The 9,272-nt window shown below is 42.4% G+C and overlaps 1 long non-coding RNA gene across 1 annotated transcript; it reads right to left on the bottom strand.

Moving 5' to 3' along the window:
- Window positions 1-8,039: 8,039 nt before the first annotated feature.
- Window positions 8,040-8,784, bottom strand: LOC118936916 (uncharacterized). Its single transcript, XR_005034348.2, has 3 exons — window positions 8,648-8,784; window positions 8,346-8,484; window positions 8,040-8,184 (listed from the first exon to the last, which is right to left on the bottom strand). It is a non-coding gene; the product is annotated as an uncharacterized LOC118936916 (long non-coding RNA).
- Between the last annotated feature and the right edge of the window lie 488 nt (window positions 8,785-9,272).

Genomic DNA, 9,272 nt, shown 5'->3' with positions numbered 1-9,272 from the left:
CACTGCACATGTATCCAATCTACCTGACCAAGAACAGTACATTTCCTTGTTATCTATGAAAATGCATTGTACCGACTGTAGAGTGCTTCTCACTAAAGTTCAGAGATGTACTGTAGCAGCCTGAAATCAAGCCTGCTATCTTTTCCACTTCAAAGCAATCAGCTGCTCCTCAGGACCTTTTTCAACCGCTCAACTGTTGGACTGATTCACAGCTGAGGGCACAAAGCTTATCTTCATTTTATCATTTCAAGGAGATTGGCTTTTTCGTGTTCTCCTTCAGGCTATTTTATGATCAAGGTGTTAACGGTACACGTGCTGCTTTGTGCAACTCCAAAAGTATGTATTTTCTGGGGTGCTGGAGGTGGGCAATAATGTATTAAACCAGCTACAACCTTAATTAACTAATTCATCATGATTTCCAGTGATTCTCATTTGTGTTCCTACCTGCTATCTCTCAACTAAAGTGGAGTGGAGTCTAGATAGGTCATCTCAAAGACCAGCCAATATGAGTGAGTGGCACTACATTTTGAGTTGCAGTGTAGAGATTGAGCTGATTGCATTGGAGTTCACAACACTCACAACGAAGCCAGGCTGATGGATACAGCCAGTTCTACAGCTGTTCCGTTAAATACAAGTCTCCTCGTCAAATTCCCTGATTGTCCTTATGGATCGGGTAGAGGTGAGCAAAGAGTTTTAAATCAACACTTTCCATCGACACAGTGAAATCGTAATGGAAGCCAGTAGACGCAAAGGGACTCCGAGGCCCAGTCCCAGTGAATTTTCATTTACCATTTTTGCACCTTTTTAAAAATGTATTTCACGTTCAAGAAAGCGATAAAATCTAAAGCAATCTTGCATCCAGGGTCATCCATGTCACAAGTTTAGTCAGGGGCAAAACCAGTATTGATCTAGCAGTGTTTATTTAATTGGAGGGGTTAGGGAGTGGGGATTAGTATGTATCTCATGTGATATGGAAACCTGTTTAGCTATTACCTAAACAAGGAAACACTGAATAATCATCACATATCATTGCTATTCAAATATTCATTTTCCCCCTGTTTGGACAAGTTTAAGGATATTAGTCATTCATCATATTGATAATCTAAAGAAGATATCAAAGTGAATCTAATGACACATTTTGATTGAAGAGGGAGTGCAATTATAGATAATTACTGGTCTGGTGGTAAAGTGTGGGTGTTCAAAGGATCATTCATTCAAATTTAAAATCAGTTCATTACAAATCATGCTTGGTTGGCTAGACAAGAATAACAGGCAACAATGGGGGGGGGGAAGGGAGACCTAGTCAGTTGACCAACTGAATGCATTCAACGGAAATGTGTCTTCCGCATTTAACCCAACCCCTCTGAATCAGAGAGGTGAGGGGGCTGCCTTAATCAACATCCACAAGGAGTTGTTGTTGGGGGTTAACTGATTTTGTCACATTGCCGACTTGGGGATTTAAACCAGCAACCTTTTGGTTACTGGCCAATGCACTTAACCACTGGGTTACCTGCCGCCCCATAAAATACACATTTGATACTTTTATTCAATGACTGAAATACATTTACATTTAAATTGTTATCTCTGTAGTATAGTCGACTACATCCATATATTTCTGAGAAGTTAAAACTAAGATAAACATGTTTACTCTATTATGTGAAAGCCACAAATTTTGACAAGAAAATAATTGGTATATTATGATTTAGAGGAGCAGGAAATGAATGCAGCAGATTTTAGATCAAGCCTCATCTCCCACACAGAAAGTTATGGGAGAAAGTTATGTTTTTGTTATACCATTCATCTTCACAAAGATGGCATGGAAAATGGCTCTGAGAACAAAAATGTATCTGCTTCCAAGGAGACTCCAGATTCACTTTGTAATTAATCACACAGCAGTTGGGACACAGTGGGTTGTATGCATTTCTGGGAAATCTTCAAAGCCCTCAGCAACAAAGTCCATTTATCCATTTATGAACACAGTCATAATCAACCAGGGATTCAATTATTGGGCTCTGAACTGGTTCCATTTCATGATGATTTCCGACCTGCCCCGTGTCGCTGTATGGAACAGGCCAACTTCAGCGATAAGAACCCAATTTTGCACAGCCATTTCCCTCTCATCAAGGCTCCTAATCTACGCTGACCAGCCTGCCCAGTCGCACGGTGAACCTGTGCTAACATGTACCTGCCAGGGCTCTGGAGCACATACTCAGACAATGACATGGGGTTTACTCAGATAGGTAATGTGCCCATTAACTTGACCTTGTGTAGTAAAGTTGATAGTTAATATCATGGGGCCAGGTTGATACATCATTCTGTATTATAGTATCTGTGGATTTACCAGAGAGAATGTAATTTCACTGAGATTCACTTCAATGGAAATGCCACATCATTGGAATTATTCAGTGTGCTGTAATAATGTACACTACATGACCAAAAGCATGTGGACACATGCTCGTCGTACATCTCATTCCAAAATCAGGAGCATTATTATGGAGTTGGTCCTCCCGTTGCTATAACAGCCTCCACTCTTCTGGGAAGGCTTTTCACTAGATGTTGGGACATTGCTCCTGGGACTTGCTTCCATTCAGCTACAAGAGCATTAGTTAGATCGGCATTGATGTTTGGTGATTAGGCCTGGCTCGCAGTTGGCATCCCAATTCATCCCAAACGTGTTCGATGGGGTTGTGGTCAGGGCTCTGTGCAGGCCAGTCAAGTTCTTCCACACCGATCTCGACAAACCATTTCAGTATGGACCTCGCTTTGTGCACTGGAACGGGCCTTCCCAAAACTGTTACCACAAATTGTGAAGCACAGAATCGTTGAGAATGTAATTGTATGCTGTAGCATTAAGATTTTCCTGCACTGGAACTAAGGGGCCTAGTCCAAACCATGAAAAACAGCCCCAGACCATGATTCCTCCTCCACCAAACTTTACAGTTGGCACTATGCATTCGGGCAGGTAGCATTCTCCTGGCATCCGCCAAACCCAGATTTTTCAGTTCGACTGCCAGATGGTGAAGCGTGATTTATCACTCCAGACAATGCGTTTCCACTGCTCCAGAGTTCAATGGTGAGCTTTACACAACCCCAGCCGACGTTTGGCATGGGGATCTTAGGCTTGTGTGTGGCTGCTCGGCCATGGAGATCCATTTCATGAAGCTCCCGACGAACAGTTCTTGTGCCGACGTTACTTCCAGAGGTAGTTTGGAACTTGGTAGAGTGTTGCAACCAAGGACAGATGATTTGTATGCGTTACATGCTTCAGCATTTGGTGGTCCTGTTCTGTGGCCTACCACTTTGTGGCTGAGCGTTTCCACTTCAAAATAACAACACTTACAGTTGACCAGGGCAGCTCTAGCAGGGTATACATTTTTTCTATGGCGGTGCCACGTTGAAAATCCCTGAGCTCTTCAGGAAGTACATTCTACTGCCAATGTTTCGTTATGGAGATTGCATGGCTGTGTGCTCAATTTTATATACCTGTCAGGAACGGGTGTGGCTGAAGTACCCGAATCTACTAATTTTAAGAGGTGTTCGCATACTTTTGTATATATAGTGTAGTTACACAGATTTGCAGATATTTCTTTGTTGATTCCCTTTCTAGTATAATTTCTGTGAAGCACCACATTAACTGATAATTTGTATGGAGTATCCTGTTGGATGTCAGTTAAGGCAGGCCCCCGCACCTCTCTGATTCAGAGGGGTTGGGTTAAATGCAGAAGACACATTTCAGTTGAATGCATTCAGTTGTACAACTGACTTGTTATCCCCCTTTCCCTTTCACTATGTGAAGAATTGCAGTATAACCAACAGGTTGGGGGGGGGGAAACTAAAGGTGAAAGAGAGATGACCGTGTTATTTGAAAGCCTAGATTCCTGTCGCTTTTTTATTTAAACACCGTGGGCTTTTTTGTTTCTGCATGTTAGATTTGTATTTATTTTCTCCCTGTTTTGTCACCCCCGGGGGCTGCATTAGTCACTTCAGAGCGAGCTCAGCACTGATGCTGAATCTTACATAACGGCATGCCTGATCTGTGTCTGGACAGATACGCTGCATATATACGAGTTACAGACAAACTTGTGGAGTGGTGGCACTGTCGCCCTTTCACTTCCAGATTCACTGTGCCATATTCACCCCATCCCCCTTACTATCAGACCCTTACCCCCTAACCTCTCTTCCCCTACCCCCCCCCCCCTCTCTCTTCACACCTCCCTCCTTGCCACTTCCCATCAGACTTCTGTGGTCACAGGAGGGTGTGTGAAAGCGTGCCACACACCTGCCAGTGAGCGGCCCGTCGCACAGCACAGCTGTGAAGCCAACGTTGAGTCACCTCGGCACAGGCTAGTGTCTCCCGGCTAACTGTGCTCATCCGCTCTCTCCCCAACACCAAGAAGCCACAGCAGCAGTAGCAGCCGTAGCAACAGCAATGGCAACAGAAGCAGCCGTAGCAACAGCAATGGCAACAGCAGCAGTAGCAGCCGTAGCAACAGCAATGGCAACAGCAGCAGTAGCAGCCTTAGCAACATCAATGGCAACAGCAGCAGTAGCAGCCGTAGCAACAGCAATGGCAACAGCAGCAGTAGCAGCAGAGGCAAAGCTGTTTTCTGTTTTGGGGTTTCCAAGAATAGCACAGTCCTCACAGCGCTAAAAGCTAGCTAGGAGAACCAGAGGGTGGATGACGTCTTTGTTCTACAGTGCAAGCAGCACGATGAGTTCACACTCACACATATTCTCTTTTCTCTTCTCTTCTGTTTGGTTTTAGAAATACAACTGTTCATTATTAATTCATTGACATGGAGCTATTTTGAGCCAAACACTTGCTTGACACTATATTGTGACTGTGTGTTCACTCTTTCAAACCCCTGGCTACAGATAGAGACTCTTAATTTGATCACCATGTTGCTGCAGGAAATATCTGCACTGCAGGAAATGGAAACTTCTAGTATATTCAAGGTTTAAAAGGCTTCTAAAGTTTACATTTCCACTTTAAACACGTCAGAATTTATTTGCCCTAATTAAAAATGTATTAACCTCTACAAAAATACCCATTAATTATAATCCACATTTCCTGTTGCTGCTGTGAGAAACTGGTCAAATTAAGATCCTACACTTGTATGACTGTGCACCCCACCATTGCTATTGCCCACAACTCCTCAGCAAATATAATATGACTGAGACAAGCCGCACACAGACTGAGACGGAGGCTATATTAGAGATGTAGACAAGACAAATGGCACTGCAGAAGACGGTGAATCCAATTTAATAATGAAACAGCAGATGCAGGCAGGAGGAGGCCGGCGCCAGTCAGAGGTTAAAGTTGTTAAGTTTGTTTTCAGTCTTGTTCTAATCAATTACAACATTCATTTGTTTTCTATTTTCAACAGAAAAAAGTAAAAACCTCCAATTCTTTATTTTCAAAACAAATATACGTTGAAACCACAAATTAAGAGCGGCAGAATGGACCTCAGAGACTAATCTAGTTGGCCTTCAACATAATTGTTCTTGTCATATTATTTTCATGCTCAAAGGTCAAAGCTGGAAAATGTGCAGTGATGGAAAGGAAGCAGATAGCTGCTTTGTTAGCGGAGGAAAGGGACTGACAAAACGAGCAGCCCTCAGGTCGTCATCGTAGCATTTGTGCTGACTCCCTCCGATGGCGATGGTTGGGCAGCTGACTCGCTGCCAAAAAAGGACGCTCGCCGGCCGGCTCCATTCTCCTTCCTGTGACTCACAGCTGCTGCCTCATCAACTGGCGCATCGGGACTGAGCGAGTTCCTCTTCTCCCCTTCCCTTCTCTCCTTACCCCATATTCTCCTCCCTCCCATTCTGCCAGGGTCCCCTTGGGGTCATTAGTGGGCTGGACAGGGAAAATGATCCAGACATCCGTCTCTGTGAGACATGCCCTTTCCGCTGCGGATATATATATAGGCAAAGAAACATTCTGGAGTTTGTGGACCAGCTTCTAGCCCAAGACAGACTTTTTTAAAACTAGGTGTTTCATTGTGTGTCATGGACAGTGGTGTAAAATACTGTAGGAAAAATACTTTCAAGTACTACTTAAGTCGTTTTTTGGGGTATCTATACTTTACTATTTATATTTTTGCCAACTTTTACTTCACTACATTCTCCATACATTTTTCCTGACACCCAAAAATACTCATTACATTTTGACAGGAAAATGGTCCAATTCACAAACTAATCGAGATAACCTCCCTGGTCATCCCTACTGCCTCTGATCTGGAGGACTCACTAAACACAAATGCTTTGTTTGTAAATTATGTCAGAGTTTTGGAGTGTGCCCCTGGCTATCTGTAAATTAAAAAAAATGCAAATAAAACTGTGCCATTTGGTTTCCTTCTTATAAGGAATTTGAAATGATGTATACTTTTAATACTTAAAGAATATTTAAAACCTGATACTTTTAGACTTTTCTATTAAGGTATCTTTACTTTTAAATCAAGTATGAAAATTGAGAACCTTTTCCACCACTGGTCGTGAAGGGCTCAAACCCAGCAAACATGACCCCATTGGCCCTAATAAGTGCATATGACGTATGAGAAACTTAACAGTTCTTCCTGTAAAAATATATGTATGACAGTAAGAACTTTGTCTGATACATTGTATCAGAAAAGTATCACTTTCCATAAATATTTTTTAAGGATTAACAATTATGCATTGAATTAAATTGTAATAAATAAATACATTCCCCTCAAATAGCAAATGTGTAATCTACATCTGTGTCACGACAAGACAATGGCGAACACAGGGCACATATATACAATTACTAATCAGGGGAATTGGAATCAGGTGTGCGTAATGAAACAGTTCAGTGATACCTAGAGGCCGGTGACGTAGACCTCCAGAGCTGGTGAATGAAATGAGCAGCAGTACCGGGGGAATCCGTAACAATCTGCATTGCTTGCTCTTTGGTGTTTTAAGCTGGGTTTCTGTATAGGCACTTTGTGAAAACTGCTGATGTAAAAAGGGCTTTATAAAAAAAACGTTATTTATTGACTGACATGGGGCCAATATTTTTGCCTGCATTGGGCCCACATCATGCCAATGTTGGCATGTTTTCTTGGTAAATATTATTATTTTAGACAAAGTGAGGGCTGCTTTTCCGAGATATGGGCTGCCCACACTGGGCAAATGCCTTGGGGGCCAACGTGAAGCCCATGAACAAAGACGCATTGGCCCAATGTTGGCAGCCTACATGGGGTCAATATTTTAACCAGCATTGGGCCCTCATGGTGCCAATGCGGGCATGTTTGTAGGGAAGTTGCCATGATCACACTCCCTCTCAGTAGTCATGCAGGGATGAGGGATTGACCGATATTGAGGACCCTTTATCTGTCATCTCTGTCCCTCTTACCGCTCCATCCTGAAAGCGCGGTGCTTTATCATTTCATGTCCACTGGCGTTCACTATCTGTTTACGGCCTGTTCATCCTTGTTTAGTCAACAAGCACACTGAATGGTTTACAAATGTGGTGCATTAAAACGCAGTGTGTGAATGCCATATCAAACTGACTGGTCCCATTTGGGATAAGCTCGTCATTGATTTTCCCCTTGGGTGAAGCACTTTATAGCAGAAGTAACGTGCGTCATTGCATGGTCCGTGCACCATGACCGACAGTAACTGATGTCCTGCTCTGGTTTGATGGAGTTCTGAAAAAGAGCTTTAGGGCTCAATTCAATCGGGAAAGCTGAAGCGTTACAGATTCCGAGATTCAAATTTCAAGGTAATTTCTGATTGAGCTGATATGCAGCGTTTACCGTGAATGCAGTCTCTGCTAAAGTAGGAACGTTGCCTTTAAATTTCAATCACACTAAAGCTGAACTTCCGCGATGTGAATTGAATAGAGCCCTTAGACACTGGTTACAATCTAATTACTATGGCACTGTGTCTAGCATTAAGACAGTACCACAGTGGAGAGCAGTGGAGGCTGGTGACTTTAACAATTGAGGAGGATGGGAGACCAATGGTATAGGCGCAAGGAGACGTCTAAGTGTATTTAAAAAATAATCAAAGATAAATTATTTTCACCTAAATCATTTACTAAAGACATGTATTGTACAATATTATGGGGAATGGGAATGAGAAGGGATCACAGCAGTGAGGTATGAGGCATGAGTTGAGGTGCACTGAAGAGGCTTGACTTCAGTACAGGACAGGATTTAACTGGGAAGACAAAAACAATAAGACAACACACTACACAGTAGACAAAATAGCTAAGAATGAGTTAGTCCAAGCAAGGAGTAAAATATTTGATAGGTAATAATGTGATTGTGTATGTGATTGACTACATACAGTAATGAGAGAAAATGGATAGGGCTACTCACAGTGCTTGGAGAGGAAACATTCAATGTGCCAGTGGATGAGCGAGCACATGAGACGTGGCTTCAGTTCATGTCAGGAGAGAGTTGACAATGGTAGTGGAGTTGTCATCACCTCTTAATCAGGGAACAGGAGAGGACTTAGCTGTAAATATAAATAGCAGATATATTCCATTACAGCTGCGCCATTGTAGGTTTGGTCAACAAGTTTCTCCATGAAGTTAAACACAGACTGTGCATCTCGCCCACTTGACACGTCAACGTAGCCTAAGAAACGTTCCTGAATAAAGCCCTGATCATCCACATACCTGATGATAACAGACAACTGCAGGCAGACTGGTGGCGCCGTAGGTCCCAGAGCGGGTGGGCAATTTTTACCCAATGGGGCCCAGAGTTTTTCCTTATCTGTTAACCTAACCAGAAAAGCTGGACCCTATAAGGAATGACAGTGATTAATCAGTTGTAAAAATGTTTTATAAGGGCTATGATTTGTCCAGGTTGTCCTAATCACGTCACATGGTTAAAAAATCCAAATAAAACTCCTGGCCCTGGGGGGGATGAAAACCCTGTCCAACTGCACTTACCTTAAACTTGTTCATATGAATTATACTTAGACTAGATTAGGAGGGGGATTTCCTCTACCCAGACACATAGACAACAACTGATAGACAATAGAACTCACAGGGCTGAGCTTGCTTTATGTATACTTGCATCATGCAGGCCTATGCAACTGTAGGCCTTGTAAAAAATCTATTCATCACTATTATGTTGATTGATTAATTCCAGTTAATAATTTTGGATTGAAAACGTATAGGCAGAAAATAATTTTGAATATAAACCAAATTTGATTACATTAATATTTTCTCCTGGCACACAAATGGACTATAAATACATGACGTTACCAATTAGTTCACCCTGACCAAATGGACAGTG

Source organism: Oncorhynchus mykiss, chromosome 10 (assembly GCF_057628025.1).
Source record: "Oncorhynchus mykiss isolate SJ-2025 chromosome 10, ASM5762802v1, whole genome shotgun sequence".
Taxonomy (NCBI): Eukaryota; Metazoa; Chordata; class Actinopteri; order Salmoniformes; family Salmonidae; genus Oncorhynchus; species Oncorhynchus mykiss.
This window is presented reverse-complemented; position numbering and strand designations above follow the sequence as displayed.